The following is a 13,453-nucleotide window of genomic DNA, read 5'->3' on the forward strand; positions in this document are numbered from 1 at the left end:
ATTTGGTTACCATTTTTTGATAGTAAGAGTACTATTACCAAATGACCAAGGTCCACCACAAAGCACCATATTCAAATCTTCCTTACAATTTAAAAAAAAAGGAAAAGAAACCATTCATCATAGGTGCTATGTCAAATTGACCATAGATAGTCCATTTTATTTTGATCATGTTTCTCAATCCATCAATATTAGGCCCATCCCCCATAAATTTCCCAACTAGAGTACAATCCATAGTTGAGATAGAGAAATCAACAATCAAATTTGAAATAAAGATTTAGAGCTCACCTTTCTCCTAGTAGGGTTTTGATGTGACCAAAGGGAATGATGATTTTCCTCCAAGTTTTCTCTCAAACAATGAAGGCCACTTCCTCTGATCATCAAGCACTTTCTCTTTCATTTGGTCCTCTGTCCTACAAAATTTTTCATTCTCTTCCTCATTCTTTGAAATCTGAGCACATGACTAGTAGACAAGCGAATGGAAAGGGCATTCTTGACCCCACAACTTGAGGAATAAGAACCCAATAATGTGTCTTTTTCTCCCAATGTTCCATCAAATCCTATAGAACCTATCAAGATCCTCACCTTTCAATTCCTTTTCCCTCCAAGATCACTCCCTATCACTAAGTCTCCTCCATCCAATTTCCCACCTAATAGAGCTCCAACCAACCATTTCTTTAAGCATTTATTGCTTAGCTCTTTTCTATAATAATTTCCCTAGGATGTTCATCTTTTCAATAATGAGGGTATAATATCCTAGTTTGGAATAACAATATCCTCATCTAAATCTATTTTCCCTTCTTCATCCTTTTCTTTTAGAGTAGGAGAAACAATTTTCTTACCCTTGTATGATACTTTAGTACTCAGTTAAAGATTGGTTCTCAACTATAACTATATTTTCTATGAACACATTTGGGATTGTAGAAATTGTATAAAATGAGGAGTTAGAAACAAAAGTAGATATAGCACTAGTAGTAGAAATACCTTGTTGTTGCATCATTAAATCTAATGATGGAGGCACTTTTTGCTTAGCACATGAAGTGTTGATCTCTTCAGTCAATATATCTTACTCAGTTGAATAGGTGTAGAGTTTTTTTGGGTGCTTGGTGTTGTAGTGATTACCATATCCAACTTGATAGAAGATTTCTTATAGCTTGATGGCATTAAATTTTTTCTCAAAGAGTGAGGAAATGAACCATTACTATTGCTACAATATTTTATGCACCAGTTTCCTCAATGCTTTGAATCTCTGGAAGACTTCCTCTTCATCATCCAAATTTACATATTTTATTTCCACATCTTCTTCATCATCTTTTTCATTAAAATAAACAACAAAATCATCGAGTTGATGTATCTTGTAAATATTATGCCATGTGGTTGTAGTTGTCTTCACCACATATTCAATGTCTTTCATCGATATCATACATGTGTTGAATTTAAGAGTGAGCTTATCTTCATTTTTATTCAAAGATTATTTCACCTCTTTTTTACTAAGACTCAGCATGAGTTTCCTTAGAGTCTGTTCAAATATGTCTTTCATAGTCTTCTTTGCATGCTCCCATCTAGGCTTGATTGCTTGCATAAGCTCATTATGAATTTATTGTACAAGTTGATCAGGTGAGTACTTCCATTTTCCCAATTTTTTCATCATCATGTCCTCAATATTCTTTTTCTCACCTACATTCTTGGTTTCATATCTAAGAGATTTGAAATTTTCCATTCTATCTCCTCTTTCCAATTCCTTTAACTTTTCTTGAAGTGTAGGTGGAGGCTTTTTGAAAATAATTTTCTTAGCATCCTCCTCACCTAACTTCAGTTTCTTTTTGGATTTAGGTACCCTTATTGTGAATACAGTAGTGGATGACTTAGTAGGTTGGTTATGATAACCTTACTTATCTTTCTCATAGGCTCTTCTTCTTTAGATTTGGATTCTTCATCATCTTCCACGTCATCTCCTTTTCCTTCTGTCAGTAGGAGAGTAGAGCTTCCTTTCTTTAGTTTTACTATCCTCTTTCTTCCTTTGTTAACAACTTGAGGAACTTAATTTCAAGTTCTATCCTCTCCTTGTCTTCTTCATAAGTTCCAAAGTATGGTGCCTTAGGATCTAGAGGCACATTCAATAGAGCCTCAATGATATTGTTTGTATCATCAATGTTATCCTCATATTCAAGAGGCTTAACACTTGCCACCCTAGTTCTAATTTCCTTAATGTACACTCTATCATAGTCTACCATGAAAGAGATATCATCTTTGTAGCCCTCTACAAGTTTCTTTGATATCCTATATCTATTATTCATCTTTCTTTGAATATATCAAAGTAGTTATCCATTATACTATCAAAAGTTTCACCCATCTCTTCTATGTATTCATTAATCTAATATAGAATAGGTACATATTTTCTCCATAAAATTATGCCTTTAGAAGGGAATAATTTTTGTACAAAGAAAAATAAACAAGTTATGAGTGAACCAAACTTACATAGATTGTTCTTGGAACCTCTAATTCTTTCCATGTTCTTATTGAACTAATTCAATAACAACTCAGCAAGGTCAAATGACATGTTGTTTTTGACCACCTTGAAGGCCAAATCTATTGCCTTACATGACACACTATTGAGATGACTAGAGCTATAGATTTTGTGGGAAATCACATGAATTCAAACTTTAATTCCATGTCTATGATTCCACTTCTCTTCATTCCTCTACCATCCCACTTGGCAAGAGTTTTCTTCATCAGTTCATCCTGACCTAAGGTTTTGGTCATCTTGGCTTTGTTTAACATTGGAAGGCTAGTGATTCGATGAATCATATTCATTGTGATAAAAATGGCCTAATATTACCATAAATTCCCATTGTGAACTTGGCCTAGTATGAATCTTATCCATTTTTCCTTAAAATCCCTTGGCATATGTGAAATATGTGTCAAGCCCTTTTGTTCCAAATGTTGATGCTCAAGTTTTAGAGTGTCATTTACACTTAACTCATTCAATGACTCATGCATTTAATATGTGCCTGTCTCTTGAATAGAACATTTTTAATATGGGCATATATCATGCACGAGTAATACTTGGGAATGAATTTGTGATTGTGCACCTATTGGGTTGAGAGATTTTGAAATTGTTGGACTAATTTTGAATGCAAGAAGCTTGCATTCTACTCCTTGAATCAACATTTATGATCCTCTCTTTGTTTTGTTGATGGAAGAAGCCATGCTTGGTAGGGTCTTGCAGGGTTTTGAAAAACTTTGAGAATTCTTTCAACAACAAACATATAGATTTCTTGGAAGCATAGAAATCACTCTTCCCAAATAGCTCTTGAAAATTCACGGTGAAAAATGAATTCAATTTTCTTCCTTTTAACAAATTTTCACTTTTCAATCATCGTAAATACTTTAGTATGATCACTCACTCAATGATAGACTATCTTCCACTTATTTATTTCTTTTATTTCTCAACAAGCATTCATAGCTTAGTAGTTTCAACATTAATTGGTAGAGTCTTCCACAACTTGATGTCCACACACAATACTTCAGTGTAACCTAACCTTGGTTGGTAGGGTCTTGTGACCCAACCTATCTTAATAAAAGTTTTGAATTTTCACAATTTCTTGGTGATCCTTGTGCATCTTGAATGATGATATGGATCTTTTCTTCAAGTTGGTTGGAACTAATGAGGCATTTCTACTTCACAATCTCAATCCTAGTTATTTCTGTGGGAGTTCAAGTTGAGATGCTTGAGTCACCCAACTCTTTAGTGACATCTATTGGAAATGTAAGAGGAGTAATTGAGAGGGGAGGGGTGAATTAGTTACCAAAAAAATAAATCTTAGATCCCTTAGATGTCAATACAAATCAAAACTCTGTGTAAATAGAACTTTGCTATAACTCAACAAAAACATAGGCTCTTGGTTTACACCAACAAAAGTTGTAACTTGTTAAACAATAAAATAACTTAGAAAATGTTTATCATAAAAATCTTGAGATATTATCTATCATTAATCATACTTTAACTTAGTTTCATACACATAAAATAAATAACATGAACACAATTGACACTAAGAATTAACGTGGAAATTCAATTCAAGAAAAACCACTAGTTACAACTAGATGCTATCTTTCACTCTTCTAAAGTGAGCCCTATTAGGAGCCAAACCTATTAAAGGCTACAAAAAAAACTATTAGGTGTGACCCTATTAGAGTATTTAATCACCCTATTAGGAGTGGGCTTGTTAAAGGTCTTTAAACAATTCAATAGAAATGTCACTTTGTTAGAGGAGTTACAAATTGTTGTTAAGCCAACTCTGTGAAGAGATTTAGATCATTACTAAATTTCTGATCAAAAATTTCAATTCTAGCTTGTATACCTGATCCTTCCCGATTGAATGTATCTTTGTAGTTCAACAAGGATATTCTACTTATCCTTCTAATTCATTTAATCTAAGCATCATCAAATATCAATATATTCCACACCTTCAATCCTCAACTTGACCTTGTATTTATATCTTACACATTGTCAAGTCATCTAGAATACAACTTAGAATAATTAATATTCATCTCCCCAGTTAGCTAGAACTAACAAATAATTCAGTTGAACTCAATATGCCAAAACAAGAAAATCTTTTGTTAGCTAACCCTACTTAATAGATAATAATTCAAATTGATTTTCCTATGGTATCCAAGTGAACTTGGTCAACATTGCATATTTACAAAGCTCCTTTGGTAACTGAGTGAGCTTGGTTAACACTACTTCCATCTAGCATTTCCTTCATTAACTAAGTTAGCTTGATTAATACTCAACTTCTGTAAACTATCCTTTATCACCTAAGTGAACTTGATAGACACTATCTTCTAAACTAGGAAAACTCTAGAATGATCGACAAACATGAGAAACTATCTTTAATGCTCAAGTGAGCTTGACATACACTGACTAGCAATGATATGACATTTTGTGTAATGATGTGGGAGCATCCTAGGTGTAAGAAAAATCTTCCATCATGAAAGAATATTTTCTTTTCAATACTTTCTATTTTAATAAGGACTAGAAGACAAGGTGGTTACTATTTATCAAAACTTGCTATTTTTATTAAGTTTTTCATATGAGCTCAGAATGTTCTCATTTTCTACTAGAAGGTTTAGTTTAGAGTTATAAGGCTACCATACAAATCTCTTTGCTTCAGCTTAAGTATCAAAGAAGTTATTGTAGATTTTTGGTGAATAAATTTGTAGAAAAATCTTTAGGCTCACTATTGAAGGCCTTAGAGTGCCCAGATGAGGTCCAAAAACTTGAGCGAAGGGTGCATGCATGGTTCTAAGCCTATAGATTAGGAGATTGCATTTTTGAAAAGTGGTTATAATAGCTAATCATAGCAATGTTTTTAGAGTTATGGTCTTCCAAAGTTAGGATAGTAAAATTTCTAAAATAATTAGTCAAAAATATATTTAGCCAACTCTATATGTACTGTTAGGGTTTGTCAGCCCTAGGTATTAAGTTTGAGCATCTAGAACCTTCCTAGGCAACATAAAATTGCCTATTTAAGAAAGGCCCAAACAATGTCTAGGACAGCTCTGGGTGATAGTTCGCAGCTTGTCTTGCAATTTATTGTAATGTGGTGCCCATGAGGGTTATTGTATTATACTTATGAATTCTATAATTCTATGTTTGTGGTGCAAATGAGAAGTCCATATTTTGTTCTCACACTTTCTATTGTTACTTTTTTTTTTTTTAATGAGTTTATGGTATTAAGGGGAGTACCCTTCATCAAGTGGTATTAGAGCTAGAGTTCTTGAGTGTTTGGATAGATCGTTGAATATGAGGAAATTCACACTAGGACCATGGTTTGGGCTGAGTGTGTAGATAGATCACTAGTTCTAAGGCAATTTGCACTAGGGTTTCAGCAAAAGCATGAAAATGCCTTCGCAAAGAGAGCATGATGGAAGAGTTGCAAGTGTTACACCTGAGGTTTCTAGATCCCTCCAAAGACAATTACAAGCTTTGGAAGAACAAGTGCATAGAGGAATAAATCTTCCCATAATAAATGAAAGCAAGGATGAGGATGAAGTAGAAGAAAATGCCAAAGTAGAGGCAGTTTTAAACCTAGAGGAAGAGAGGCTCTTTAGGGCTATCTCCAAGATTGGAAAAAGATCTAAGTTTGAAGCTCCCACAATTTTTTGAAATCTTATCTTAAATGAGCTGATTGATTAAATCAATGAACTAGAGGATTACTTTGAATATGAAGATATTGAGGATCTTGATAGGGTCAAGTTAGTGAAGGAAAAAATAAAGGGAAATGCAAAGATCTAGTGGTACGAGGTTCAGTTGGAGTGAAATAGAAAGGGAAAGGATGAAATCACTAGAAAGGACAAAATCATCAAAGAAGGCAATGAATGCAATATTTCTTTCAAAACAAAAGACAATTTTTATTAATGGTTGGTTATTTCTTTTGGTTTGACTAATGCACTTAGTACTTTCATGAGGCTGATGATGAAGATCTAAAAAGATTTTTGGGTAATTTGATAATTTTTTATTTGAATGAAATTTTGATATTCAATAAGACTAAGGAAGGACATCTTGAGCATGTTAGACAAGTATTGCAAAGATTGAAAGAGGAGAAGTTGATGATTAATCTAAAAAAGTGTTGTTTTATGAAAGAAGATATTGTATATTTGGGATTTGTGATCTCAGCTAATGATTTGAAGATGAATCCTAAGAAGGTAAAAGAAATTTTGGAAAGGCCTAGACCTAAGAATTTGGGTGAGGTAAGATCATTTCATGGTTTGGCTAATTTTTATAGGAAGTTTATAAGGAATTTCAGTTCTATTTGTAATGCTATGATTGAGACAATGAGAGGAGATAAAAAGAAATTGAAGTGGACACATTGAACTGATAATAGTTTTGAGACTTTGAAATAAAAGGTTGTTGAGTTACCTATATTAGTTTTGCTTGATTTCAATAAGGTATTTCAAGTTGAATTTGATGCAAGTGGTAGTGTAATAGGAGTTGTATTAAGTCAAGAAGATAAACCTATTGATTTATTTAGTGAGAAGTTGAATGATGCTAAAAGGAAGTATTTTGTGTATGATCAAGAGTTTTATGATAATTTTCAAGCATTGAAGAAGTGGAGACATTATTTTATTCCTAAGGAATTTGTGTTGTATATTGATCATAAAGCTTTACAATACTTGGGAAGTAAACATAAATTGAATTAGAGACATATGAAGTGGGTTGAGTACTTGTAGAGTTTCACATTTTTTATTAAGCATGAGAGTGGAGTTACTAATGTATTTGTTGATGCTATGAGAAAAATACATTCTTTATTGGCTAAGATGAAGGTTGAAGTTCTTGATTTTGAAGACATGATAGAGTTGTATGATATTGATCCTAATTTTTCTAAGGCATGGAGAGAGTGCAGAGCACCAAATTTAACAAATCACATAATTAAGTATGATGAATATTTCATTCAAGTAGGTATGTTGTTCAAAGGAATTTAGTTGTGTATTCCTAGAAGTTCTATGAGATTGAATTTGATTAAGGGAAAGCATAGTGGTGGATTGGTAAGACATTTTGGAATTGATAGGATATTGAGTATGCCGAAGGATAATTATTATTGGCCACAAATGTGTAAGGATGTTAAAAATTTTGTAAAGAGTTGTGGATTTTGTCAAGTTACAAAAGGAGTAAGTCAAAATACTGGTTTGTATACACCTATTACTATTGCCAAGAAACCTTGGAGTGACATTAGTATGAATTTTATGCTTGGATTACCTAAGATAGTGAAGGGGTATGATTCTATATTTGTTATGGTAGATAAATTTTCTAGGATGACTCATTTCATACCATATTTGAAGACATCATATTATGAGCATGTTTTTCAACTTGTCTTTAAAGAGATTGTAGGATCGCATGGATTACCAAGAAGTATTTTTTCTAACAGAGGTAGTAAGTTTTTTGGTAATTTTTGGAAGACTTTGTGGAAGAATATATATACTGAGTTGAATTTTAGTTCCACATTCCATTGATAGCTAGATAGATAGACAGAGGTTGTGAATAGAAGCTTGAATAATTTTCTGAGATGTCTAGTTGTAGATAAGCCAAGTAATTGGGAGATGGTATTGGCACAAGTTGAGTTTGACTATAATAATTATATGAATAGAAGTATAGGGAATAGACCTTTTGATATTGTTATAGGAATATAGCCTAGAGAAGTATTAGATTTGAGGGATGTTGTTGGTGAAGAGAACATAAGTGCTATTAGACAAGAATTTTTTGATTTTATGGAGTATTTGCATAAGGAAGTGAAATTGAGGATGGAAAAATGAAATCATAAGTATAAGGAGAATGCTGAAAAATATAGAAGACATCATATTTTTGACATTGGTGATGAGGTGATGGTTCATTTAAAGAAAGGAAGATTTCCTATTGGGATATACAATAAGCTAAAGATGAAGAAGCTTGAACCTTGTAAGATTTTGAAAAAGTTTGATAGTTGTAATGCATATGAAGTGGAGTTACTTGATGACATGGATATATCTCCCATATTCAATATTTTTGATTTATATAAGTATCATGAGTTAGAAGATGAAGTGTATGTGTTAGATGATTATTCTAAGAAGAAGGTTGAAGAAGTTGAATAGATACTAGAACAAAGAATTGGTAAAAGCACGAGAAGAAAAGACTACTATGAGTATTTGGTAAAATGGAAAAACATACCTAGTTAAGATGATATATGGATTTATCAATCTAAGTTGGATTCAACTTGGGTTGTGATACTTGCATGATTGAGGAGAATCATTTCTTTCTACCCTGGTTATCTGATGCAAGAGCATCCTAGGTTGCACTACTATCTTAGATGTTTCTAGTTTTCCTAGTTTCTACCAAATTGCAATGTCTTGCATTGCTAAGTTCTCAATAAATATCAAGTGTTTAGTGGATGTTGAGATTCCTAGTTGTTGTTTAGTACACAGTGGATGTCAAGTGTTCATTGGTTGATGATTCATCCTTTGGATTCCAAGTTCCTTTGGTTGTCAAGTCATCCTTTGGATGTTGAGTTTGTGTGGTTGTCGAGTTGCCAAGTTCATGTGGATGCCAAGTGTTACTATCTCATGGAGCCTTCATTTTCCAAGTGTTTATGTTTGGTTTCCTATTGAGGCTGACACTTGCATTTAATTTAGTGCTAGATATTTTTTGTGAGCTAACTTGTAGCTTAGCCTAGCATTTAGTATGAGATTTTATTTAGCTATATTTTGCAATAGGCTAACTTGTGGTCATGCATGTATTTAAGAGGTATTCATTTGAGTCTTAGTAGTAGAATTTAGAGAATAGGAGTAAAAATGTGAAGTTGGATCATCAAAGATTGTAAATGAACTAATACATGGTCATAACCCAAAAGGCCTTATAGTTGAGCATGTAGTAGATCTTTGAATGCATATACAAATGAAGGCATTTTCTTCCTCTATCTCCTAAGTTGGTTATATTTGTTGTTATTTATACTATGTTTACTTTATGACTTTTTTATTCCTTCCTATCCCTACATTAGAAATGGAAGAGGAGGTAGGATCAAAAAAAAGGCAAGGAGAAAAATAAAAACTTCAAACCCAAGAACAATTATTAGAACAAGGGTCAAAGCAATGGAAGAAAACCTAATAATTAGAATAAAGATTAGGGAGAAAAAAGCTCTAAGGGTAACTATAGAGGAGGAAAGTATTTTAGAGGTAGAGGAAGAGGCAATGACCCTCTTACTTGCTACAACTATAATCAAGTTGGACATCATGCAAGAAAATGCACCAAGAAGAGGAATAACAATCAAAGGGAAAGAAGAGCACAAATTGTGGAGGAAGAGAAACTTTACTAAAGATACCTTGAACCTAAGGAAGGATCATGTCTAACAATGAGGAAAGAATTTTTGCAGATCCCTCACACCAAGGAGCCACCCCAAAGGAAGAATCTCTTTAGGACAAGGATCAAGTACTAGGGAAAGGTATGTAGTTTGTCAATTGGTTTAGGCTCAATTGAAAATCTTGTTTCCATTGAAATGGTAGAGAAAATAAAATTACCTAAGAAACTCCACCCCTTTACATATCATGTTTCTTGGTTAACAAAGGGTCAACAAACTTTAGTGACATAGAAAGCATGGTTAGACTTTTCTTTAGCAAATTTCAAGAATAAAGTTCTTTGTGATGTTGTAGAAATGGATGCATCTCACATACTTCTAGGAAGGCCCTAGCAATATGATGCTGATGCCATCCATCATTGTAAAAATAATACCTATTATATAAATAGAAATGGGTGTAACTTTCACCATGAAGCCCATGCCTAATCCTAAAATAGGGCCTACTATTGTAACCTTTGGGGGAAAGAAATGATTAAAGCCTTGAAGGAACTAGATGCCCAAGGCTTTATATTGGTCTCTAAGCCAAAGGAAAATATAACTTCTAAATAAAAAGATCCTTTTCCCCAAGAAATACAAGACCTACTACAAAAGTAGAATCATGTTACTGCTACTAACCTACCCACAAGCCTCCCTCCCATTAGAGACATCAGTCATCAAATTGAGTTGACACCAAGATCTTCCCTACCTAAAAAGAAACCTTATAAAATGAATCCAACTCACCATGATTAAATAGCCAAACAAGTTAACGATTTGTTGGAAAAAGCCTAATATAGAGAATTTTGAGTCCTTGCGGTGTTCCATTTGTCCTTGCTCCCAAAAAGGATGGAAAATAAAGGTCATGCATAGATAGAAGGGCTATCAACAAGGTTACCATAAGGTATATATTTTCCATGCCCAAAATTAAGGATCTATTGGATCAAGCACAAGGAGCTTTCTATTTCACTAAGATAGACTTGAAGTCTAGATACCATTAGATCTAAATGAAACTAGGTGATGAATAGAAGGCAAAATTCAAAACTACTGAAGGTTTGTTTGAATGGTTAGTGATGCCCTTTGGGTTAAGAAATGTCCCTAACACTTTTAAGAGGCTTATGATTGATTTTTCATAGATTTTTGTGGAAATTTTTTTGTTATTTACCTTGATGAAATACTAATATTTAGCCATAGCAAGGAGGAGAATCTTCATCATGTGGAATAGGCATTAAGAAGGCTTCATCAACACAAGTTTGTGATCAACTTTGAAAAGTGCATGTTTATGAAGAAGGAACTTGTGTTCCTAGGGTTTTTGGTCTCACAAAGTACCCTAAAGATGGAACCTAAGTAGGTTGAGGCAATCATCAAATGGACCCCACCAAAGAACCATGGTATTGTAAGAATATTCTATGGTCTTGCCACCTTCTATAGGAAGTTTATCAAAAACTTCAGTCATGTGTGCACCCATGCTTGATACCATCAAAGGAGGAAGGAAGACTAAATTTTGTTGGACAAAGGAAGCCAATGATGCAGTTGAGTACTTGAAGAATAGGGTCTCTCAAAACCCAATCTTCATCCTACCTGATTTCAACAAGGTCTTCACTGTGGAAACTAATACAAGTAGTTTGGCCATAGGTGCAGTCCTAAGTCAAGAAGGTAAGGAAATAGATTTCTTTTTTGAGAAACTAAATGATGCTAATAAGAATTTTTCAACTTATGACTTGGAAGTTTATTCCATAGTTCAAGCCCTCACGAAATGGAGGCACTATGTAATCCAAAAGGAGTTTGTAGTATACACTAACAAACATGCATTGAGTTTCTTCAATTCTCAAGGAAAGCTACCTGTTAGACATCTCAAATGGATGGAGCAGTTATAGGATTATACTTTCAACACTAAACACAAGAGAGGTGTCGCAAACAAATTTTTTGATGCCCTTAGTAGAAGGGTTAGTCTAATTGAGGAGGTAGAACTTGAGAGTGGGGGAATTGATTCTCTCAAGAATTTATATGTTGATGATTCAAATTTTGTAGGGATTTTTCAAGTTTGTAAAGAGATGTTTGGAAGATACCATATTAATTTTTCTAAATATCTTATTCAAAATGGAATCCTATTCAAAGGAGCTCAACTATGCGTTCTCAAATGCTCAACTTTGGTGGTCTAGGAGGACACTTTGGCATTGACAAGAAAATAGAAATGGTTAAAAGAAACTATTTCTAGCCAAGAATGAACAATGAGGTAAAGAATTTCATAGAGACTTGTAACATCTATTAGCAAGCCAAAGGTGTTTCAAAAGATCAAGAGTTACACCAACCAAGACCATGGGAATCAATCTCAATGGATTTTGTCATGGGACTACCTAGCACAAAGCTAGGTTTCGATACTATTTTTGTGGTAGTAGATAGATTTAGTAAAATGGTCAATCTTATACCATGTAAAAGCACAAATGATGCTTCTCATATTCCACATCTTTTATTTAAGGAAGTAGTTAAGATCCATGGTTTACCACAAACTATTATATCTAACAAGGATATGAAGTTTCAAGGACACTTTTGGAGAACATGCTTCATGAAACTTGGTACTAAGATAACCTACAACTCTGCTTACCATTCACAAACTAATGGGTAAACTAAGGTGGCGAATAGATCCTTAGGTAATCTCCTAAGATTCTTAACCAAACAATATAATCAAAGTTGGGATCTACTCTTGCTTCAAGAAGAGTTTGCAAGACACCTTTCCAAACACTGTATGACCTTCATCCCAAGGGACCATTGGACCTGGTAGAACTACCATCTGACTTCAAAATCAGTGCTCATTGGAAGATCTTATTGCAAAAGTACAGAATGAGATCAAAGAAGCACTGCAAATATCTACACTAAAATACAAAGAACATGCTGACAAGAATAGTAGGGAAATCCACTTCAAGGTTAGATACAAGTTTAGACATTCATGAGAAAAGAGAGGTTGCCTAAGGGTAGATATTCCAAACTTTAGATGAAGAAAGTTTTACCATGCAACATACTCAACAAGATGGGTAAAAATTCATATAATACCTCTCTTTCCCCTACCTTACAAATTTATCTAGTCTTCAATGTTGTGGACCTCACCCCATACAAATACATATTAGATTCAATAAGTCAACTAGGTGAGAAAGCATGCATCCATAATCAAGACTATGTAACTAATCTCCCTCAAAGAAAACTAGTGGATTTAGAATAAATTTTGGACTCCCAATTTCTAAAATCCACTAGAACCAAGAAGTACATGTAGAACTTAGTATAGTGAAGGATCACCCACAATATATGATGAAACTCCAAGTTCCTAAGAAAATATTGAATAGGTTAGATTATTCAATGAGGCATCTAGACCAAATTGTAAGACCTAGCAGTTATAAGCCCTTGGTCAATTATGGTCAAAGATGGTCAAAGGGACTAGAATCTTAAGAATTTGATTTACTTCAAGTTTTAAAATTTTTAGGACCTATTTGGGTCATTTGGAATAAGTTTTCTTAGTTCTAGTTGTAAGTTTGCAAAAAATGCACAAATCATGAAAATTGTTAAAAAGTTGTCAAGCAACTTTATCATCTTTCTACAAAATAATG

The sequence above is a fragment of the Cupressus sempervirens genome, chromosome 9 (assembly GCF_028749045.1).
Source record: "Cupressus sempervirens isolate cs-2001-9-10 chromosome 9, ASM2874904v1, whole genome shotgun sequence".
Taxonomy (NCBI): Eukaryota; Viridiplantae; Streptophyta; class Pinopsida; order Cupressales; family Cupressaceae; genus Cupressus; species Cupressus sempervirens.